Source organism: Aulostomus chinensis, chromosome 1 (assembly GCF_037954235.1).
Source record: "Aulostomus chinensis isolate RoL2024-O1b breed Wild chromosome 1, RoL_Achi_v1.0, whole genome shotgun sequence".
In the NCBI taxonomy this organism is placed as follows: Eukaryota; Metazoa; Chordata; class Actinopteri; order Syngnathiformes; family Aulostomidae; genus Aulostomus; species Aulostomus chinensis.
Genome location: NC_141320.1, coordinates 22,198,806 through 22,221,179, shown reverse-complemented (window position 1 = coordinate 22,221,179; position 22,374 = coordinate 22,198,806). Strand labels below are relative to the sequence as shown.

At 45.8% G+C, this 22,374-nt stretch overlaps 2 non-coding genes across 2 annotated transcripts; one reads left to right on the top strand and one right to left on the bottom strand.

Moving 5' to 3' along the window:
- Window positions 1-1,422: 1,422 nt before the first annotated feature.
- On the bottom strand, window positions 1,423-1,495 carry trnar-acg (transfer RNA arginine (anticodon ACG)). The gene has a single exon. It is a non-coding gene; the product is annotated as a tRNA-Arg (tRNA).
- Window positions 1,496-20,766: 19,271 nt separating this feature from the next.
- On the top strand, window positions 20,767-20,838 carry trnah-gug (transfer RNA histidin (anticodon GUG)). The gene has a single exon. It is a non-coding gene; the product is annotated as a tRNA-His (tRNA).
- Window positions 20,839-22,374: the final 1,536 nt, after the last annotated feature.

Sequence of the window (22,374 nt, the reverse complement as noted above, 5' to 3'; positions counted from 1 at the left end):
CCCAGCTGGCACCAGGTGCTGACCCAGGTCCTGCATGGGAGATACTGTCAGTTCTGTTCTGCCCTGCTCACAACCACAGGCTGGTGTTGAGGCCTGCAGCAACCAGGGCCCCAGTCACCAAGAGTATAAAGGCTGGTCATTGTGGCAGTGGGAGGAGTCAAAATGAAGACAGACCAATGAGAGCAGGACGTTCCTGGAGAAGTCAGAAGAACTTGACCATGTTTCCTACAGTACCCAGGAGGCCTGGTAGTTGTTGAAGGAAGCTCCAAAAGCAAAGAGCAGACAGCAGGACATCAAAAGAAAAGATCCAGACACTAAAACTACAAGTAGAAACAAGAAGAAATACTAAAAGCTTTGGAAAGATACTACAAGGTTGGATATACATTATTATATACACTACTATTCTCATTGACTCCTAAAGAGGGACAGGAAACATTAGAATGTGGATCAGATCAGCTGATTTCAGTGTTGAGTCCATCCCTCCATCCACTTTCTGTTCTTGTCCTTTAAGGGTCATGGGGGGGGGGGGGGCGATCCCAGGTGACATTGTTCAAGAGGCAGGGTTCACCCTGGACAGGTCAGAATTCCTGATGATGTCATCAGGGCTTTGACAGTAGCTAGAATTCTGTCTTTGATCTCAGGAGAACATGAAAGAAACACAATTGAGGAAAGTAGAGGAGAACATTCAGCTTCATTAGAAACACTTGAACTGTTGAACAGTAGAATTTGTTTGAAACAGTTTACAACACTGAGTGACAGGATTGAAGAGGGAAGAGTTTTCTACTTTAAATTTAATTCTAACTTTAAACTGGGGATGAACATTTTTAGTCGTTCATATTCTAACATACAGAGGAAGTCATGTCATTCCCTTTTTAAAAAAAGAAAAAACATGTGAAGCTCCTCCCCCCAGCTCCAGATGGACAGACAGACATGAGAGAGGCCAGGAAGCAAAGAAGTGTTGTGCTCCTCTCCAGTGCTCTGGTGTTGTTGTGTTCTTCTCAGCTCCATCATGAAGACCTGCTGGCACTGGGCGCTGGTGGAAGTTTGCAGCTCTCACTGGAAAGTCCTGAGGCTCCTCCCACTCTGAAGCAGGCAGTTGGTCCCAGCCAGCCCACACTTTCACTCTCTGGTGGAGGAGTGAAGAACAAAATCAGAATCAAGAACCATCACTCTTTCATCGGGGCTCCTTTCTCCTTGTTCTGATCCAGAAACTCAACAGCTTCTATCATTGATTGACAGGAAATGTTGATGACACACTGGGATTTTTGTTCTCCTGCTGTCACTGTCAAGTGCAGCTTAACATGAGAGGTAGCAGGATCATTCATGTGTTCATGTTTCCAGCAGACAAGGAGGAAACCTGGGAGGACTTCAGTGACTTTGATCAGTGGTTCTCACTTCATCTTCTCAGTATAAAGTTCAAAGCGAGCTGGCCAGGAGTTGAACCTAGAATCTTCTGATCCGTAGTCAGACGCGTTATCCATTGCGCCACCAGCCCTGTGAAGAAGCTGCTATGTTCATGTGTGCTTGCTTTTACAGAAAAGCCCAACAAGGTGGTGGCATTTTCAGGGGACACAATGGTGCAGTGGTCAGCACTGTGGCCTCCCAGCAAGAAGGTTCAGCTCTCCTCCTATTTGGTTGCTAGGAACCTGAATCAGTCCTCAGTGGAGCGGTGCTGCTGAGGCTGAGTGAGGCTGAGTGAGGGACTGAGCAGGAGCCAGCAGGTCCAAGCAGGTTCAGGCAAACTCCCCTCAGTCCACCAACATCAAAGCAGAGGAACTGAGTTCATCTAACAAAATGATTCATGTCATCTCCTCTTGGAATGTTCTGGAACTACAAGTACACTTAAAATGGCCGACTTATGACAACAGAAGGAACTTTGAAGTAGATTTGATTTATTTAAGTCAGTGACAGTCATTTTTTCAAGAATTCAGTTCAGGTAACTTCATTGTTTTACTAAGATGAGCTTTAATGTTATACCATTGAAACAAGACCTTCATGTATTTATGATGACATCACCAATAGGAGCCTTCAGTCTGTCAGGGGGTAGAGTTCAGTCACCACCAATGACATCAGAGTCAGAGTTAGAGATCAAAGACAGACATTAAAGTCTCACATTAAAGTCTCTCTTATTAAAAAAATTAAAGTGTTATATCTTTGAAAATATACTGCAATACATGAAATATTATATTTACATGAATGGTAACCTCGTTCTTATATTCTTTAATATACTGCAATAGTAATGGACCCTCTATGACACTGTAGTGATGAATCTATCAAGGAGTACAAATGATTATAATCAGAGAATTTTGAAGTAAATTTTGAGATCAGTTTGATCCTCTCTCTCCCTCCCCCCTCTCTCTCCCTGTCTCCCCCCTCTCTCCCTCTCTCTCTCTCTGTCTCCCCCCTCTCTCCCCCTCTCTCTGTCTACCCCCCCTCTCCCTCTCTCTCTCTGTCTCCCCCCCCTCCCTCTATCTCTCTCTCCCCCCTCTCTCTGTCTCTCTGTCTCTCTCTCTCTCTCTCCCTCTCTCTCTCTGTCTCCCCCCCCCCCTCTCTCTCTCTCTCAGGAGCTTTTAAATGAATATTTTAATAAAACAGAACAGGAGACTGAAGAGTGATCACTCAAACCCACAGGCTGAATGGGACATCTCTTAAAAAATTGAACCACTGAGTAAAACCATAGAAGCGCTCCTGTCTAGTCGGTGCTAACAAGTTAGCTGTTGAGTGAGTCCAGCTGTGCTGTCTAGGAATCCTGGTCAAAAGCCTCCACTCATCAAACAGCTGGTGTGTTGGTGGATCAGTGGATCCTGCTGGAAGAAGCAGGGTGGAGCTCTGAATGGTTCCTGTCTCAAAGAGCTTCTCTGTGCAGCTCCCATCAGCTCCTAAAAACAGGAAACCAGCAGATTCACTGTTGAACGGTGGCATTAAAATGTTTCAAAAGCCGTCCTGTCCACCATTTGTTGGTGCAAAGACATTTAAAAACACCAGTTGAACATTTTCCAAAGTTGCTCTCACCTTCTTTCAAACACCTGGAATGATTTCCTCCAAACCAAAAGAAACTGGTAAAAAAAACAACAAAAACTCCTGGAGAATCAAACTCCACCCTCTGCTCCAACTGGACTTGGGACTTCAAATGACCCCCATTAAAAGCCTGCCTGCATCCCCATTCACTGACTGTTGTGCTGTGGGTCTCCTGGACAAACATGGCAGGATCCTCTTGATCTCCAGGAGTTTCAGAGGAGCAGCTCTTTTAAAATGGGTTCTGGCTCCATTCAGGTTTAGAGAGCTGAGACTAAAATCACACATGAATGAAAGAGGGAACCCTAGAAAACAAGTCAGCGTGAAAGAGGAGCAGATTTTAAAACTCCTCATCATTTCCACCTCCAGGAGTGAAGCCTCCCGTGACCCAAGAGGCTCCAGCTGGCAGAGCTCTCACTGGTTTCTCCACCACCTCGCTAACCTGAGCTGTAGCATCTGAGAACCAAACAGTGACCCCCTTCACTCCAGAGCCGACTCCACAAACTCTGAGCCCCCACTTTACCCACAGCCAGCAGGCCTCCTCAACACTGCATGACACACGACGACTAAATTTAACACTTCTCATCAAGAGATCTGTCACAGGTGTCTACTGTGGAGGGTCAATCTGTCCGTCCACATTCAGATCATTAACACAGCGACTCCTAAGCACCAGTAGAGCCTGTTCATCGTCCCTGGGTGGGCTCGAACCACAAGCCTCTCGGTTAAAAGCCGAGCGCACTGACCGATTGCGCCACAGAGACTCTGAGGCACCTGCTTTCCTGAAGAGTTTTCAGGCTAAATTCAGTGTGTGAGGTCCACACTGCACATTTGAGGGACCATGAAGGACAGAGGAGAGTCTGACTGTCATGGTGAAAGCCTTCAGCACTAGAACTGAAACAGCCCCACCATCTTAACCCCCCCAGACCAAACAGGCTTCATCAGAAACAGACACACCTCCTAGAACATCCAGAGATCATCAGTCTGATTAATAGAACATGACAAACAATCAAGAACATGTTATTGTTTGATCAGAAGGTGAAACAATGTTTCTATGTTTGTCTGTTCTGGTCTGAATGAAAGAGGAGGTTTTCTTGGTCATGTGACGTGGATGAGAGTTCAACTAGAACTTCCTGATTCAACAGGATTTTAGTTTGTTGGGATTTTGTCAAAGACACCAACCAAACCTCTGAGTGGTGCAGATGTCTGCTGCCTCCTCAGAGCAGACTGGAGCTCAGCCTCACTCACCTGTGGGAGCCCCAGCAGAGCCACGGTGTGATGGAGTTTCAGTTTAGGATCCAAGATGCTTGGTTTCATTGGTGTTTTGTGTTTTTAGGCCTCCTGGCACCATCAATGGTAGAGCAGAGTGGCGCAGAGGAAGCGTGCTGGGCCCAGAACCCAGAGGTCGATGGATCAAAACCATCCTCTGCTAAAAGAAGAAAAATAAAATGAACCAGTGTCTTTAGAAATGTGTGTCTGTTAAAAAGAGGTTCATAAGGATTTTGTCTTCCTCCACAATCACCAACCATTGTGAGAGTAAACAACAGTCCACTTTCTGACTGAAGCAAAAGTAGACTTCAAAAGGTTTTTCTGATTCAACATAGCAGCTAAATTTCCATTTCCATTTCCTGAACAGGACAGGTTAAAAAAAAGGGAATGTCATGACTTCCTCTGTATGTTAGAATATGAACGACTAAAAATGTTCATGCCCAGTTTTAAGTTAGAATTAAACTGAAAATACAAAACTCTCCCCTCTTCAATCCTGTCACTCAGTGTTGTAAACTGTTTCAAACAAATTCTACTGTTCAACAGTTCAAGTGTTTCTAATGAAGCTGAATGTTCTCCTCTACTTTCCTCAATTGGGTTTCTTTCATGTCCTCCTGAGATCAAAGACAGAATTCTAGGTACAAATAAAGACACTATCAAAGCCCTGATGACATCATCATCAATTCTGTCTTTGATCTGTGTCTGTCCAGCCTGTCCTGAGTGGATCCAACAGTTTCCCATGGGTGACTCTGTCGTGGTCTCTCTCTCCTGCTGTCTCCAACTCTCAGAGTGCTTCTACTGGTTTCTCCCCATCGTCCCTGTTGCTAGGCAGAGCACTGGTGAGGACTGAGGCCAGTGATGTCATCACCTCCAGCTGAGACCTGCCAGGTGGTCCTGCTTCATTCAACTCTGCTGCCTCTGCCACTGCCCTGACTGGTGAGGCTGACAGCAGGTTCTCTCTCATCTAAACTCTCTGTTTACAATGGAGGCTGAAATCCTTGTGATTGGTGGTTCAGTCATCAGGTCTGTTGAACTCCCAGGTGCCATCACCTGCTGTCTTCCTGGTGCCAAAGTTGTGGACATTATTGAACGTCTCCAGGACTCATCGACCTCCACCCCTCCTGCAGGTTCTCCCTGTTCCTGTGTGGGTTCTCTCTGGTACTCCAGCTTCCTCCCAAAGTCCAAAGACATCAAGAGGGTAGTGGTTACCTGGACACTCTAAATGACTGTGAGTGTGAATGGTTGTCTGTCTGTGTGTGTTGGTCCTGGGATGGACTGGTGACCCATCAAGGGTGAACCCAGGGCTGGACTGGCCATCTGGCCGATGCACATCTTTGGGCCGGCCCATAACTGTCATAATTTTTTTTTCAAAAGTGTATAGTTTTTAATCGACCGTAACGGTATCGGAGACGCGAAACGCGGCCCATTGGTTGATTTTCTTGAAGGACATTGGGCTCGTCCAATGAAATCTCTCAGCTCTCTCTCTTCCTCTTAGTCAAGCCATGCTGTTGCAATGGAAGTGGAGGAGTCAGATCAGACAGTTGGAGACTATTTTAGTCGCCCTTCTTCCACACAGAGGACTGATTTTTTAAAGTTTCATCCTCAACAAGATTCCATAAACCCTGTCGTCCAGAGGCTCTTCGTTAGAACGGACGGCACGACGTGGAAATGGCTGACTTATTGTGGTCAACGTCATGCTTTGTTTTGTTTTGTTTGCCCTGCTTTTAGCAAGCCCAGTGATCCAAGTGTCTTCATTAGAGGCCTGGCAGACTGGAGGCATGTGCACCAAAGAGTAGAGGAGCATGAGAGAGGCATGGCACAGAGGCAGTGTGCTGAGGCCTATTTTTGAAACTGCTCCAGAGCAAGACTGGCCACCTCCTTGAGGGAAGACAGCTGACAGGACACCGTGAGCAGGTTAAGAAGCAGGGCTGGACTGGGACCAAAAAATGGCCCTGGCATTTCTCATCCCTGGCAGCCCTCCATGGTTATTTACACGATATGTGTAAGCACACGCCATACCAGAGGATGTATGCGCACATTTTGAAGTTTCAAAAATTAAAATAAAGTGCAGTATTCTACATGGAAGACAGTAACCATGTTAAAAGAGTGATACTCTTTCACTACTCAGAGACCTTCTTCTTCCACTACACGTTCCAACACCTGACGTCTCTTCTTCCCAGTCCATCCCTGGAAAGAACACGTCGAGTTTTGGAAATTCGGCTGCTTTTCTTCTCGGGAGTGTCTCTTTTTCGGCTCCTCCTTTCTCCTTCCTCTTACTGGGCAACATTCTTCATGGCTTCTGACTGCAAGGCGGCCGCTGAGTGGTGGCACTACAACTGGATGGGTCTGTTTCTCATTTTAACACAAAAACAAACTAACCGCTGTTTCTGCGTTTTTACCAGAAATATATATTTTGAAATGCCTGCTCACACCGGCCCATCCGGCTACATCCACCAAACTTTACACACATAATATAATATAATAATATAATATAATAACCCTGAACACAAGCCCCAAAGCAGTAGTTGTTTTGTTTTTCTTCATAAAGGAGGTGCACAGTCATGACTACGATATCTCTGGCAACAAACATGGAAGGGGCTTTGGGGTCTTGTGTTTCAGCTCTGTAACTTCTGGATGGCTGAAAATGTCAGAATCAGTCCTCTCACTGACATCCACCATTGGTGTGACTTTTGGTGGCTTCAGCTCAAATGAAACCAGGGAAGAGGGGCCAGACTTTGAGGAGCCCCTTAGGGTTAGTGGATGCCCCGGGACCGTGCTTGGGCCCCTTAGCACCTAGATGGCTGAAATTCCCAGCACATGCTGCTCTGGGGCATCACACTATGTGTGTAAAGTTTGGTGGATGTAGCCCAAGTAGAAGCACCAGAACCCAGATTTGATCCTCAATTCTGCTCCATAAGGCTCTCGGAGTGCAGAAGTCCCAGACCCTGATTTTGCCCAGTTTCACAAGGGGATAGTTTTTTCTCTTTGAACCTAGGAAGTTGAAATTTGAGTGTGTTGTTCTGTTCTTGAAGGATCGCATCTGTGCTGGTTTGACCCACCTAAGTCCTTTCTGCTGTCCGTAAAGGGTGTGGCAAAGTCCAGTAAAGTCTTTAAATGAAGCATCATAACTGGTCAAAGTTGCTCCAAATGAGATGAGCTTTCTGGGAGGAGTTCACACCTCTGCCAGAAACCAATATTTAAAATTTTGAAGCCCCACCTCCTTCCTGAAGCTACTTCCTGTTTGGGAGGGGTTCTAGAATTATTCCACCAGATTAGGATTTCATAAAGTTTCAGGTCTGTATCCACTGGAGAGGCCAATGAGAGCAAAAGAGCAACAGGGTCAAAGGTCAACAGGCCTCGTGTCTCAGCCAGGCCTCAAAGGGTTAAGTGAGCCTTTTGGAGCTCCTTTGAAAAAAGGCCTGACACCAATCTTGTTCAGGACCAACATGAAGAAGGATCTTTGGAACATTTTCACATCTTTAAGACCGCCTTGACTCCTTTTTATAGCAGGAGTCACTGAACAGCACAAAGCTGCTATTGCAGCCATCAGGCCTCATTTCTGATCAATTATTATTGTTGAAACAAAGCTGAATATCAATTATTGATTTTTATTGTCATCATTTTGAACACCTGATGAGAGAAACACAATAAAAACATTTGAAAAGGAAGGATCAGAGTGTTGTTGTACTGCAATACTACAGTACAGCATCAGAGACACTCAGTTATTGATTGCCTGAATGATTGATTTCCCCAGAAGAGGTACAGCTTTTTTGGAGCAGTAAAAATACACACATCAGAACGACAAAGTTACATTTGAAAAGAAACTACATGACATTACCAGCACAATATCTGAAGAACAGTTAGGATCAATTTAACTGGCCAGATAGTTAGGATTTCTTTAATGATATCCTTGATGAACCCAGACATCAGAGTGGTTTGTTCCCCTCAATCATAAATCTGTAAATACAGCGTGAAGTGATGGAACTAAAAGGCCACCTCTGAGTGCAGGAGTGAGCCTCTGTGACGGATGTGACGTCAGCAGACCGCCATTAGTTTGAGTCATTGTTTATATTCTTAATGCTGATTGGTCGATCTATAATGGTGACAAATGGACTTTGTAGGTAGAATAAACATCCAGAAATTAAATGAATTTGTAGATTGTCTTATTAATCAAAAGATAAAGTATTAAAAATATTTGTTTTTTTTCCTCGGAGTGAGCGACAACTACCGGATTTTCTCACAGAAGAACGGGGCCGACTTCCACGGAAGCAGATGTTTGTAATTCCTGGGGCACTAAAATCCATTTCATATTATTCTTTATTGAACAGCGAACATTATGGAAATAAAATTTATATTTCTCGCCAGAAATGTCCTTAAAATGCTTTTTAAAAATCAAACCTATCTTGAAATGACACTCGTCCGTAATGGCGTCCTTAGCAACCACCATAGCAACAGTAGAAATGTGACACTGTAACGACTCTCTTCCGAGGGGTGAAAGATTCACCGTAATAACGAACAAACCAAAGATTAAACACAAGAACTGAGCAAAGATTATGAAAACAAAATGCATATTTCTCTCTAGAAATGTCATCAGAATGCTTTATTAAATCAAAACTATCTTGGAAGAAGGCACTTTCCTCCGAAAATGACAGGAGCGGCGGCCATGTTTTTGTTTTGAGAGGCCCGCATGAAAGAGTCACATGAGGGAAGGGGGTATGGGGTCATGGGGGGGGGGGGGGGCGATCCCAGGTGACATTGTTCAAGAGGCAGGGTTCACCCTGGACAGGTCACCAGTCCATCAGGAGAAATGAGGTGGTCGGTATCATGCAACCTAAACTAAAACATTAGTCAGATCAAATTCAGATTAAAGCAAGAGTCTCCAGATCAAAGTCAGAATTCCTGATGATGTCATCAGGGCTTTGACAGTAGCTAGAATTCTGTCTTTGATCTCAGGAGGACATGAAAGAAACACAATTGAGGAAAGTAGAAGAGAGCATGGCAGCATGATGGTGCAGTGGTGAGCACTGTGGCCTCACAGCAAGAAGGTTCTGGGTTTGAGTCCAGGCTCGGGTGCAGAATCTGCATGTTCTACCTGTGCATGCGTGGGTTCTCTCTGGTACTCCGGCTCCTTCCCACTGTCCAAAGACATGTAATTGGGGACGAGGCTGATTGGACACTCTAAATTGACTGTAGGTATGAATGTGAGTGTGAATGGTTGTTCGTCTCTGTGTGCTGACCCTGTGATGGACTGGTGACCTGTCCAGAGTGAACCTCTGGCCTGTAGATGCTGGGATAGGCTCCAGCCCCCCCCCCCCATGACCATCAATGTAGGTGTTTTGTTAATTGCATGCCACATGAAATTATTGTTGGTCAGTTTTCTAGCGACTGTCTCACAGTGGCGAGACAAGAACACTTCTACTTTTGATGATGACAGCTTGTTCAACACTAAACTTCATCCAGTACCATGTTGCCAAACACTGGAACCTCCACAGCACCTGAACAGGGACTTGAACCCTGGACCCTCAGATTAAAAGTCTGATGCTCTACCGTCTGAGCTCCTCAGGCTCTTTCTACAGCATTGAGACAGGAACAGAAACACCTGTGAAGGTCAAACTGATGCTTTCTTGACTTGTTCAGTCCTCCATGTTGAAGTCCACCAGGCTTTTGATTGACTCTGATTCTCTGTGGCAAAATCAAACAAGAGGCTCCAAAAATGTCCTGAATGTCACAAGAATGCACAGGACAAGATGTTAGTTTCCTTCATGTCTGCAGTTCCTCCACTGGAAAGTAAAGTCAGTGCTGCTCCTCTGATGAAACCTGGGATCGGACCAGGGACCTTTAGATCTTCAGTCTAAGGCTCTCCCAACTGAGCTGGTTCAGTTCTGAGGGAGGGCCCTGCTTCTCTCATTTATAATCTCTTCCACTCTCACTGGACCTTAGAGAGGATTGGAGCTTCTGAAGTCCTGACACATTGAACAGTTCTCCAGGACCATTTTTGATGAAGGTCTGGATCACACCAGCCTTTTTTGTTTGTCTTCTTGCACCACCTTGCACCTCTCTCCCCTTTTCTTTTCTATTCCACTAATTTTTTGGGGGGATTTTCTATTTTTGTAATTCATCATCGATCTCGGCTCACGGTCGCTACACTCTTGACCTCCTGTGAGCCTTGAAGAGAGAGAAGCCACCTTTGTGTCGGAGAAGAGCAGCTTAGTCCAGGCAGCCAGCAGCCTGAGACCAGAGGGTAGCCCATCAACGCGCTTCCCTTCTTCATCGAGCGAATCTCAGCGGGAGCCACGGTCGACGAGGTGGAGGCTTTGGAGGCCGTCCTCCCACCAGTTCGTTGGAGAGGCGTCGTACATCGATGGGAGAATCCAGCTGAGAACGTAAGCCGGTTACGTTGGTTTTCACCGATTCAGGCCTGGACTCCTGTCTCGCTGCCAAACTCCGCCTGACTCCGTAGAGCTGGTCAGCCTCCACTCAGTCCTCTTCATTTGGTTGGAGGTCACCATCGTTCATCCTACACACCTTTCCACCTGCCTCTTAGCCGTCTACTTGAAGCTCAGATAAATCCAGGCTAATTCATACCTGCTACTCAATATGGGCCTTAATTACTCTGCTGGAATTATCACTCTGTCTTAAGGGTTTTCTTCATTGTATTAAATCCACTTTAATTTCCAAGAAGTCTTCCAACTCATTCATTCATGCAAGCCACTGATCCACAAGACCTCATTGATGAGCTTCAACCTGACACTGAGTGTTTCTCGTTGGACGAGACACCCATTCAATGAGACTCATTGTCAGTCCATTGAAATCTACTGGTGTTCCTGGTGAGTTGATTTAACAACATGAGCTGACAGAATCTACGTTCAGGTAGGAACCACCACATCCAGGGGTCTGGACCTTTGAGCAGGCAGAGCCATCAAAGTAGCAGACTAAGCTAGCAGACATTAGCATTGAGAAGAAACTGATACCTGAGCCTACTTTTGGGTCTGGTCAAGTGATGACACAATAATATGACATCATTGTCAGACTGACGCCTGCTCAACACTGACCAAACACCACCCTATTGCATTGTGGGAAATTTCTGCTTGGCTCGCGTCCATCAAAACACACAAAGAAATTTCTCCAGAATCAGTATTGACAGTGGATAAAATTGATTCCACACTTGTTTTTCATTCTGAGTCGGGTGCAGGTGTGGAACTTCAGACACAGTCTGTGTTTGTGTTGTTCATTCAGTGATTTTTCTTACAATTCCCAATCAAAGCTTCAGAAAGTGAGAGGACAAGCAGGGATGTTCAGCCCAACATGGGGCTTGAACCCTCGACCCTGAGATTAAGAGTCTCATGCTCTACCGACTGAGCTAGTCAGGCTACATCAGAGCAGCTTCAATAGCCTGAAGTGTTCAGAGTGAGAGACACTACAAGCTCTTCATCAGACTCACAGTCACATGAGCCATCACATGATTGATGAATGACCACAAACACCTTCATCTTTGACAAAGAAGTAAAATAAAAGGTGAACCACAGATGAGACACCAGTGGTAAAAACACTAAAGTGCTGTCAAGGAGAAACAGGATACGAGCAAACACACACACAAGTTACAGAGAGAGAACTCTCCCAAAGGGAACCACTCAAAGGAGAACCTAGAGATCATCAGGCTGGATGACCTCATCAACATGAGACAGGTGGATAGGAAACAAGCTCAGAGATGTCAGGAACATGAGATCCAAGTGGTGAGAGAGCAAGAACTGGTGAGGTTCCAGAACCAGGAGTGAGGTGGAGCCTGCATCACCAACTGGGAGCTTTTAGTCTAAGGTTCAACTTGGACTTGAATGATTTCTGGAGAGACAACGTGCAGGGAGGGAATTTGGAGATGAAGAACAAGTTCCTCTCAGCTTTAATGGAGTTTTCAGGAGTCAAACAGACCCTCCTCTGATTGGTTGTCAGATGTGTTCTCATTGCACCACAGCCTCCAGGTTGAGGGTTCTGATCCTAGTCAGACACATTGACTCTGATGCTGCTGAGCCTGAAGGGAGGATGAAGAAAGGAGTGTCTGAGAGAGCTTCACCAGACAAACTGTCCAGTTGAACAACAAACACTAGTCAGTAGGAATGTTGCTGCTGGGACCCTGATTCAAACCAGGGTTGCTGCAGCCACAACACAGAGGACTGACCACTAGAGGATCAGGGCCTCCTGGAGGCTGAGGTTGGAGCTGCTATGTCTTTGTCTCACTGAGAGACAAAAGACAATTGGACTCCACAAAGAAATCATTGAGAAATCAAGGAGAGATCAAAGAAAGAATTCTAAGATTAAAAACAGAACTCTGAGATCAAAGGTTGAAGTTCCCCAAGGTTCAGTTTTAGCTCAGACCCTCTTTAATATCTCTGTACTGCCACTTGTCGTCAGGAGACTCAGTATAAACCTCCACAGTCCTGCTGATGTCACTCAGCTGGACATGTCTGTGTCTCCTGGTGACTCAGGACCAGTTGATGTCCATTAACCTGTCATGGAGGCAGAGAACAAAACTAAGGTCTTAATTAAAGCTGGAGGCAGTGTTGTTAGGGCCTGAGCCTCCTTCTGTCCACTGCAGCCCAGTAGCAGGAGTCGTCCTGAATCCAAGGATGTATTTTATGAGAGCGGTGGGACTTGTAGTTTAGGAGGTAGAAGCCTCAGTGTGACACCAAGTGAGAATCAGCGCTGAGCCTCTAAGAGCCCCTCCCCCGCTGCTCTCTGTCAGAGTGGAGAGGAGAGAGGATTTTTGGAGAGTTTGTTGTTTGAAAAAGGCTCATCAATCCCCAGATTGTGGTCAAAAGTTGAATGTAACACATTTTAGTAGGCATTTTTGTCAGGAATGTAGTGAAGTTATTTGTGAAGTGGAGAGAGTTACAGTGTAGACGAGAGAAGCGTCAGTTTGAGGCTATGTGTGTCTGAGGAGACAGCCTCCCATTGGTTTACATTGTAGGGTGAAAAGTGGGTCCTGGACTTTGTCATGACTCAAACAATTTGTAGTTGGTTTCTGTTGCTTTGGTTTGCTAGACTGGTTGTTGTTTGTTGACCTTGCAAATCCATATTTTGGATTCTGGCTTGTTCTGCTTTTCATTTTGTGTTTGTATTAAAGTTCTGTTGATGAAAAAATAAATCCAGGGTTTAGTGACTAAAAAAAGGTCCAGAGGCCCACAACTAAATATTCAAACCAATATTTCCATGGATAAGGAAGCCTAACAAGGTCACCAAGAGATGGAAACAACTTGGAGGATAGAAAACTGTTTTAGTTTATTTGACAGCTGATTGAAGACGTGGGTCAAAACTGACCGTTACCATGGAGATGGGAACAGAAAGCTGACACTAGAGGAAGGTTACAGCTCTGAAAAAGGAGTTTGATCAAAATCTTGATCTCAAAATCAACTGCCAGTAGAAATATCCTTTTGTATGTTGACCTTTGTTGACAGAAGTCACTTTAGCTTGGCAGTGACAAGAATGGCTGCTAGCTTGACAAAGAACTGCACAAACCAGGTTCAAGCTGGACTTTGGACCCTGGTATCTGCAACGACTCCATCAACTCCTAATCTAGCAGCTCTGCTGGGTCCAACTATTTTACAGAACATTTGACAGACCTGTGGAGCAGTGAGGACAGACATGAGTTGATCACATGATCCACTGAAGCGCCATTTTACCTGCCACTGAGGTCACCAACATGAGGTGGAGTTGGGAATCTTGAACTGAACCTGGTATCACAGCGACACCTGCTGCTGCAAAATGGAACAGCAACACTGAACCAAGTACAGGATTGGAGGGAGACTGATGGTCGCTGTTTGGGTTTTTGAAGAACAAGGAGGGCGTGGGTTCAAGCTGGATTCTCAAAGACTATTTCCCCAACCTCTACATTGGCATCTACACTGTCATCCAGTCACGTGACTGAAGTCATCCAGTCATGTGACTGAAGTCATCCAGTCATGTCAGTGATGTCACTCTGCAGGACTGTCATTGCCGTCACATTATAGAAAAGAATCCAGACTCCACATTTATGGGGCAGTTTTGGTCTTTAAACACTTGACAGTTCCAGGAGATTTAGTCTGGCTCAAGATCTTCAGATCAACCCAGGACAGAAGGCTATGACTCCATTGGATTGTGTAGTTGGAGCATTCAGAGATCTGGTGGATCTCAGTAGGAGCTGTATTTATCCACTGAATGATCCTGGTCAATGTGATCCTGCTCCTCCATCTCTAAGGCTGACAGAGCAGGAGGACCTGACTGAGAAGAAAGCTGCACTTGAGCAGCTTCAGTCTCTGTGTGACAACACACAGGCAGAAAACCAGAATTTGAGGGAACAAGTTTCTACTCTTGAACGTGAGAATAAAAGAGCAATCCAGGAGCTCCAGAACCTCACTGCTGTGGTGGCCAACCTCCAAACGGTCCAGGACAAGAACCAGACTCAGATAGAAGATCTGAACGCAACAGTCCACAGTCTTCAGTGTGAGGGGAGGAAGGTTGATGGAGAGAACAATGAGCTCAGAAAAGAGCTGACCCAGGTTCAGTCTCTGAGGGAGAGTGAACAGGTGGAGATGAAATGTCTTGAGGAAGACCTGACAGAGAAGAAAAGTGCACTTGATCAGCTTCAGTCTCTGTGTGACAAGAGATGGACAGAAAACCAGAATTTGTGGGGACAGGTTTCTAGTCTTAGACAAGAGAAGATTATTGCATATCAGCTGGTAGAGAACATGTCTGCCATGGTGGGCAACCTTGAATCTGTGAGGGAGGAGAACCAGACTCAGATCAGAGACCTGAACACACAAGTCCACAATCTTCAGCTTCAGGTGAAGATGGTTTGCAAGGAGAAGTGTGACCTCAAGTGTGAGCTCAACTCCATCCAGGAAGAGAAGAAAAAAATGAGAGAAGAACTCACTGAGAAGAAGACGACTCTTGAACAGCTGAGGTCCCAGAGTGAGGAGAGAGAGGCAGAAAATGGATGTTTGAGGAGACGAGTTTCTACTGCATCTCAGGAGACAGACACCTTCACTGCTGAGTTGGCCCACCTTGAATCAAGGAAGGACCAGGACCCCACAAAGACTGGCAGTCTAAACGGTGAAGTTCAGAGTCTTCTATGTGCAGTGAGAACACAAAAGAAGAAAAGGAGCAGTGCTCAGTGGGAAATCCTGGGAAATCTTCATGATTTAAAAAACTGTTTGAAAGAGGAAAATCATGACCTTCAAGTGAAGGTCCAGCAAACTTCTGAAGAGCAAACAGACTCTCCCCTACGTCCAGCCAGAGAAGAGCAAACAGACTCTCCCCTACGTCCAGCCAGAGAAGAGCAAGCAGACTCTCCCCTACGTCCAGCCAGAGAAGAGCAAGCAGACTCTCCCCTACGTCCAGCCAGAGAAGAGCGAGCAGACTCTCCCCTACGTCCAGCCAGAGAAGAGCGAGCAGACTCTCCCCTACGTCCAGCCAGAGGAGAGCAAACAGACTCTCCCCTACGTCCAGCCAGAGGAGAGCAAACAGACTCTCCCCTACGTCCAGCCAGAGAAGAGCAAGCAGACTCTCCCCTACGTCCAGCCAGAGAAGAGCAAACAGACTCTCCCCTACATCCAGCCAGAGAAGAGCAAACAGACTCTCCCCTACGTCCAGCCAGAGAAGAGCAAACAGACTCTCCCCTATGTCCAGCCAGAGAAGAGCAAGCAGACTCTCCCCTACGTCCAGCCAGAGAAGAGCAAGCAGACTCTCCCCTACGTCCAGCCAGAGAAGAGCAAACAGACTCTCCCCTACGTCCAGCCAGAGAAGAGCAAGCAGACGCTCTCACATGTTCTTCTGCAGAGGAGCGACGGGATTCTGCTGCATATCCTGTGACTGAAGAGCAGAATGATGGGGGCACCCTGGAGACTGGACCTGCTCCGGGTCAAACCAGAGGTCTACTGAGCCGTGTGACATCTGGTGTAGAAGATGCTCTGTTTATGTTCACAGTTTCTTCTTTGTGTGCTTTTCCTCAACTTTGTTTTCTTTGTTTGTTCTATATGATGATACCTTGATCACCACAGCAGTTGATCCCAGCTTGATTAGCTGAGTGCTTTGCAGTCTAAAGCACTTTAGTGACACCTGTGGGGTCCCTTATCCTCCCTGACCACAGGGATTCAGCCTCACTGAAGGAGAGTGAACCTTCCAGGTTGCAGCTCCTAGACTCTGGAACGCTCTCCCACTGGACATGAGGACGCTGTGGACACCTTTAGAAAGAAGCTAAAGACCCATTTGTTTATTAATATTGTTGTTCATGATGGAATCGTCCCTCTGTACCTGCCCACACAGGTCAAGAGGTCAAATGATTCCTTGTTTAAAACAGCTCTTCATCACATGGATGTGCATCCCAACAGTCAGAGCTCACCGATGCTGCTATTCCCTCCAGTGTGAGGCACTAGGAGTGACTGATGAGGGTCAGGGGGGTCAGGCTAGTCCAGATAGTGGGTCTGTATGAGGTTATTAGGGAGGGATAAGGTAGTGGCAGAGTTCAGGCTGTAGCTGTGCTCCAACAGTTGAGACAGGGCAGGACAAAAAATGACCTCCTGATGGCGTTAGGAGTGATTCTTACAAGAACCAATCAATAAAAGTGGGTGGTGACCTGCTCATGTGACGCTTGTGTTGATGATTACTGGGTCTCCTCCATGCTCATTTATCATGAATGAATCCCTCTGAGTAAAACACCTGATGACTCCTGAGTTGTTTCACAAAATGTGTGTGTGTGTGTGTGTGTGTGTGGGCAATATGTGTTATGGTTGTTATGGAGTTTATGGTTATTATCTCTGTTTCTTGTGTCTTTGTCTTTGTTGTCCTCCCCTTCGTCCGTCCTGGATTTTAGACCTTGGTTGCAGGAAGCGTGTGACCTCAACTCCTTTTTCTGTGTTGCTGAACGTAGAGCCTTGCTTCATTGTGCTCGCTAAAGTGTGATCCTCCCTGCTAATTCCTTATTTCCTTGACTAATTACCCACCAAAAATTAATACCTACTTGCTTTATTTGGCTGAAGTTTAGAAGACCATCATTCTGGGAGCAACAGTCTTTCTGCCTTGTAAACACGCTAAGCTAACAATGGCTTCTCCCTCTTGTTCTCCTCTCTCTGGCTCAGGGTGCCACATGTTTTGTTCCTCCTCTGCCTCCTTTAGTGATACTGATAAGTGTGTTAAATGTAGTTTTTTGTTGTGTTGGAGGTGAGGCTTAGCGAGGTTGAATTGGACCTGCAGCGGCTCTGCACCAAAAGCTGCGAGAGCTAGCCAGCCCTCACTAGCTGGTGCAGACCGCCTTAGCTTAGCTCCTAGCTTAGGCCTAACTAGCGCTTCCCCAGCAGCTCCCATGCATCTGGGAGAGCGCCAAGAAAAGTTGGGCCTAAGCTAGGATGTGCTTGCTCATGAAGAATTGTTGGGTGTAAATTCATTTAAGGAGTGTTGAACTGGACCTGTTCTACTTGTAAAGTGTAACTTTTGTTATTTGTTGCTTTACAGGGTTATGACTTGACTTCATTGCAGCTTTGACCTGAGCAGGTGTTCATCCTCATCTCAGTAACAGGGTGACACTTTATCACAGCAGTGGACAAACATAAGCATTCATCACCCAGCAGCTCCTCTGATCAACAGAACAAGTTAAAGTATTCTGGAGAATGAGGGCATCGATCCCTCTACCTCTCACATGCTAAGCGAGCGCTCTACCATTTGAGCTAATTCCCCTGTTCAGGAGCACAGCAGATGATGGAGGTTGACCTTCATGCATGGTTGAATGAGCGTCACCAGTTGAAGCTTCTCTGGTTGACCAATGTAATGGAGACCAAGGGTTCCATGACATCAATGATTAATTGAAGGTAGCATTTGTCTTGGTATTAACAGTTTATGTAAATTAGAGGCACACACACATGTTAATGGTGAGGTTTATTGAATCAGCAAACATGTGAAACATTTGCTATGCCATGTGTTCCAGGGAGGGACCTGGGAAGCACAGGGGGACCGGCCATCCTGCCTGTGGAAAATGAAGACCCCAGTGTCAGTCAGTGGGAATCACTGTGCAAGGCCTGGTATTTAGTGTTGATCTAGTTTGTCTCATGTAAATGTGGCAGTTTCAGTCGTCACAGTCAGTCCTCACCTCTTCCTGGTGGTTTCCTTAAAGGGGGTGGAGCCAAAAGGGGAGAGTGGCCCAAGGAAGCTCCTTAAGAGCTGTAGGTGCAAACCTTTGCTCCCAGATGGGGGAGGGGGTACAATCACAGGCAAGGTTCATTGAATGATGATGCATGTGGATGTATTATTGAGTTGGTGTAGTAGTCTGGAATCATGTATATATTTAGTCAGGTTAAGTTGTTGAGATGGTGCTGGTTTGATGTAAGTATTGATTGTAGAGCATGGTTGTGGTCTTACCTCCACTCTATGGGCCATCCATCGTCATCTTCTGCTTATTCCTTACTAGTAAGGGTCACGGGGGGGGGGGGGGCTGGAGCCTATCCCAGCATCTACGGGCGAGAGGCGGTGTACACCCTGGACAGGTCGCCAGTCCATCGCAGGGCCAACATAAAGAGACGAACAACCATTCACACTCACACCTACGGTCAATTTAGAGTATCAATCAGCCTCGTCCCCTAATGTCCATGTCTTTGGACAGTGGGAGGAAGCTGGAGTACCTGGAGAGAACCAACGCAGGGAACAGGGAGAACATGCAAACTCCACACAGAAAGATCCCACGCCCGAGCCGGGACCTTCTTGCTGTGAGGGCACAGTGCTGACCACTGCACCACCGTGCAGCCCCGCTCTAGGGGCTGGTCTGTCTAATTTCCTGCAGCCAGGAGGGGATAAAAGGCAGTCAGGGGTTTTTAATGTAAGTTGATGGTGTCTCATGCAATCTCTTTCAATACTCCAGTGGTGGTTTAAGTGAAGAAAAACATGGGTTAGTCAGTAGGACTCTGTGTGTGTGTGTGTGTGTGTGTGTTTGTGTGTGTGTGTGTGTGTTTGTGTGTTTCCATGCAGATTTTCCCTTGTGACAACCGATTTGATTTGGAAACCATCTCATCTAAATCTCCTCTCCAAAAACCCTCTTCTGCAACTTTGTACCCAAGTTGTCTCCTCATCAGGCACCACAGTATCCAGTAGGTTCAGTTAAAACAGTCATCAGTGATTAATGTTCATGTTCAATGATGAGGTTTTGATTTATTCTTCCAGAATCATCTGAACAAACCCTCCTCAACACAGTGAAGCCTTCATCTGACAGGAGGAGTTTTTCTTCCCAGTGATTCCACTGATAATGAAAAGCTTCGTTCATCAGACTGGTCTGATAGGATCAACTACTGGTTGTTCTTGAGTGGAAACAGCAACCTGTCAGGAAACATTAGTCAGATCAAAGCCAAGATTAAAGCAAGAGCCTCCAGATCAAAGTCAGAATTGATGATGATGTCATCAGGGCTTTGATAGTGTATTTATTTGTACCTAGAATTCTGTCTTTGATGTCAGGAGGACATGAAAGAAACCCAATTGAGGAAAGCAGAGGAGAACATTCAGCTTCATTAGAAACTCTTGAACTGTTGAACAGTAGAATTTGTTTGAAACAGTTTACAACACTGAGTGACAGGACTGAAGAGGGGAGATTTTTGTATTTTCAGTTTAATTCTAACTTAAAACTGGGCATGAACATTTTTAGTCGTTCATATTCTAATATACAGAGGAAGTCATGACATTCCCTTTTTTTTAACCTGTCCTGTTCTGGAAATGGAAATGGAAATTTAGCTGCTATGTTGAATCAGAAGAACCTTTTGAAGTCTACTTTTGCTTCAGTCAGAAAGTGGACTGTTGTTTACTCTCACAATGGTTGGTGATTGTGGAGGAAGACAAAATCCTTATGAACCTCTTTTTAACAGACACACATTTCTAAAGACATTGGTTCATTTTATTTTTCTTCTTCTAGCAGAGGATGGTTTCAATCCATCGACCTCTGGGTTCTGGGCCCAGCACGCTTCCTCTGCGCCACTCTGCTCTACCGTTGACGGAACAGTCCTTGTTTTAGGAGAGCCTTATCTGTCTTTGTCTCTGCCCTGCTCTCCTGCTCTCTTTCCCCTCATTTAGTCCTTGACATGATCCATGCTCTACAGCTCTGCGGGTGGAATGAAGACCTGCGTCTGCTCTGCCCGTGCCGTCCTTCGTCTCAACCTAAATTGTTTGACCCACCTTTATAATGATCGGACTCGCTCCCGCTGAGCGTGCCAGGCGCTGCAGACAACACAACCAAACTGGCCCCGATCAGAATTTGACAGGCCGAACTCGCGCCGAAATCTTTACAAAAAATCCATTTTTGTCACCCACGTGAAGATGGGTGGGAACATGCCCTAAAAACACCAAGAATAATATCCACCACCTTCTGAACGGGGCCTGGCCCGTCTCCTGCATCAGGGGCCGCCGCAGTCGCACATCAGCTGTTCAACAGCTTTTCGCCGCAACACTCAATGAGTCAAAGACATAGAAGCTCAAGCTGCTGTTGCAGAAGCCGTGATCGTGTAGTGGTTAGTACTCTGTGTTGTGGCCGCAGCAACCCCGGTTCGAATCCGGGTCACGGCAGCATGAGATAAATTTCTTTATGTGTATTGATGGGCACAAGCCAAGCAGAAATTTCCCACGATGCAATAGGGCAGTGTTCGGTAAGTGCTGAGCAGGCGTCAGTCTGACAACAATGTCATATTATTGTGTCATCACTTGAGGCTCAGGTATCAGTTTCTTCTCAATGCTAACGTCTGCTAGCTTAGTCTGCTACTTTGATGGCTCTGCCTGCTCAAAGGTCCAGAACCCTGGATGTGGTGGTTCCTACCTGAACGTAGATTCTGTCAGCTCATGTTGTTAAATCAACTCACCAGGAACACCAGTAGATTTCAATGGACTGACAATGAGTCTCATTGAATGGTAAACATGTCAAATATGAAGTCATCACCTGAGGAGGTCTGCTGCTGGAATGAAGCTCCAGATATTCACAAGATATTCTAGATCTTAAAATAAAGCATTTTTATATTTGATTTATTGTTCATTAGCCTGCTTCACATTGTTTGATTTTATGTGTTGCATATAAATAGAACTTTGATCCACAACCTCCACAAACACTCCAACTTTTGTGCCCAAATTTTCTCCTCCTGAGGCACCAAATCAAGTCAAGTAATTTTATTTGTTAGAACCAAATCACAACAAAGTTCTCTCATGACTCTTTACTAGTAGAGCAGGTCCAGCACCAAACTGCTTCAATGAATCTACACCCAACAATTCTCCACCAGCAGCACATCCTGCAACAGTGGTGATGAACACCTTCCTTTTAACAGGCAGGAAGGTCGAGCAGATCCAGGATCAGTGGGGACGGCCTTCTGCTTTGACCGGTTGTATTTAAAGCTCCATCAGATTGGAACAACCTTTCCTCCTCACTTGGGTCTCTCACTTCCTTTCTCATCTTCAAATCATCAAGCATTTTCAAACATCTGCTCTTGTTTCTGATGCACCTCCCCTTTTCTCTCCAGGATTCACTCTCTACTTGTTCTTGTTTGTTCTCTGTACTGTAAATATGTGGATATTTGTGTATGAATATGCATTGTGTACTTTAATGGTGCATGGAAGCAGTATTTATTTAGATGGGTGTTTAAATGTATGAGTATGTGAACACAGGCCCACTCTTATTCTGCAGTGGGATCTCTGATCATACTTTGTATAATACTGGATGGTGGGGGGGGGGGGGGGGCTTTGGGGAACATTGTTGGCCTGTACCTGGGTGTATGATGTGTGTGTCCTTGTGTTGAAAATAGAATCTACTTTTATTATTGTTGTATTGTTGGTCATTATTTGTCAGGACCCCCTCCAAAATGAGATGGTGCATCTCAAGGGGCTGCCCTTGAAATCAAGAATCAAGAATGAAGGTGTCTGCTGGTCTTGGTGGACCCTCTGCTTCTCCAGCTGAGTCAACAGATTCCTGTGTATCCTGAGTCATTGTGTATCCTGGCTGCATTCAGCGCTTTCACTGCTGCAGCCCAGCGTGATTGCCAGTCAGGACAGGTGTTATTAAAAATGGAAGAGGGGACAGTTTTGGCAGGACAAGTTGCTCCACATTCAGGAGATGGTGGG